General features: G+C 33.3%; 1 pseudogene; it reads right to left on the bottom strand.

Moving 5' to 3' along the window:
• Window positions 1-304: 304 nt before the first annotated feature.
• On the bottom strand, window positions 305-451 carry LOC145242467 (U2 spliceosomal RNA; annotated as a pseudogene).
• Window positions 452-1599: the final 1148 nt, after the last annotated feature.

Genomic DNA, 1599 nt, shown 5'->3' with positions numbered 1-1599 from the left:
AAACACACAATCCATTAACTCACATTTAATCGCTGTTCATAATCCTGGATATGTTACTAATTTCACGGGACAGATTAAGACACCGGGGCCGTTTTTTAACGTTGAGCAACACAATTGTCTTAGTCGTAATAACCTATCTCAATCAGAATGGGCATTTTCCATGGCATTTTTTATTAATAAGAAGTGACATTTCCAGGGCATTTTGTAATTAAATCAGAAATAACTTTTTCCAGTTACTTTTTTAATATTAAAACTTTGTTACATCAAACATAGTACCTATTAATAAGTCCTCCTCACGGGACAGATAAGGCACCAGGGTCGTTTTTAACGTTGAGAAAAAATGTCTTAGTCGTAAAGGAATTCTCTTCCACTGAGAGAGAAGAAATTGAAATGTAGCACCTGAAGAACAGATACTACACTTTGATCTTAGCCAAAAGGCCAAGAAAGACAAATCATTTTTATTTGCTTTGCCTCACAGCGACACCAATTTTTTTAATATAATGTTTGTTTCAATTTCCTTTTCAAGGGTGACAAGGTTTATTTGGAATATTCCACTTTTGGCTCTACTTTCCTTTTTAGGGATGCACAACATGATAACGGACGGAGCGATAAGCGTAATAATATAATGATAGGAATATCAGGCTTTTCATATGCCCTACTCGCATATGAAAAACATGATATTCCTACATAGTAAAATAATACAGAAGTAACCATACTCAACATCTCTTACAAACGCTTATCTAATCAATACTGTTTTAAAGGTTAATGTCATAATGTGTATAGAAGTAAATATTAACTATTTCATTTTAGAAATAATATAAAATCGCAAACATTTCGTAAAATGTATTCTAATATTTATATAATTACAGGCCTTGTGTATATAGCTTCACTTTTCGTCAATCAGTTTCTCACATATGCCCATGCGGTAAATTATCACTAAAGTGCATTTGTTTAACCTAGAAGTGAACGTATAGTCCAAGCCTATAACTTTTGTAAACATCAAACCTCATTGTCTGAGAACGTATGGTTAATCAGTAAACACGTCGTAATCGTAAATTATAGCGAGTCAAATAAGCGCTGTTTGATTGTGAACAAGTGAACATCGTTAACTTTCATTCAACCGAAAAGCTAACCAATCAGACGTGCGTAAGATTTCTTTAAGAGAGGCCATTAATATTTTAGAGCCAGGACCATAAGACTAACAGATTTAACATTAGGTTCATGTTAAATACATCTCCACGAAATGTACAGCTATTTGGACACTTTTCAAATAGTTTTGCTTGGGGTCACATTGATTTGTGACTTTAACGTTGTCATTAAAATGAATCATATTGCAATTAATTAGTTATTAGGACAAAGAATTACTCCCTGGAGCAAGAGTTTATATGCATTATATGGTCATTGCAAATTAACATATATATACATATATACATATATATACATATATACATATATATATATACATATATATATGTGTGTGTATGTGGGTGGGTGTGGGTGTGTGTGGGGGTGGGGGTGCGCGCGCGCGTGTGTGTAATTTTATTACACTTTATACAAATTGGAAATGGATGTTAATATTCAGGTATTCTGTCGCATTCC

The sequence above is a fragment of the Euprymna scolopes genome, chromosome 2 (genome assembly GCF_053919585.1).
Source record: "Euprymna scolopes isolate OS-2025 chromosome 2, ASM5391958v1, whole genome shotgun sequence".
Taxonomy (NCBI): domain Eukaryota; kingdom Metazoa; phylum Mollusca; class Cephalopoda; order Sepiida; family Sepiolidae; genus Euprymna; species Euprymna scolopes.
The sequence above is the reverse complement of the archived record's forward strand: the minus strand, read 5'-3'. Positions and strand labels throughout refer to the sequence as shown.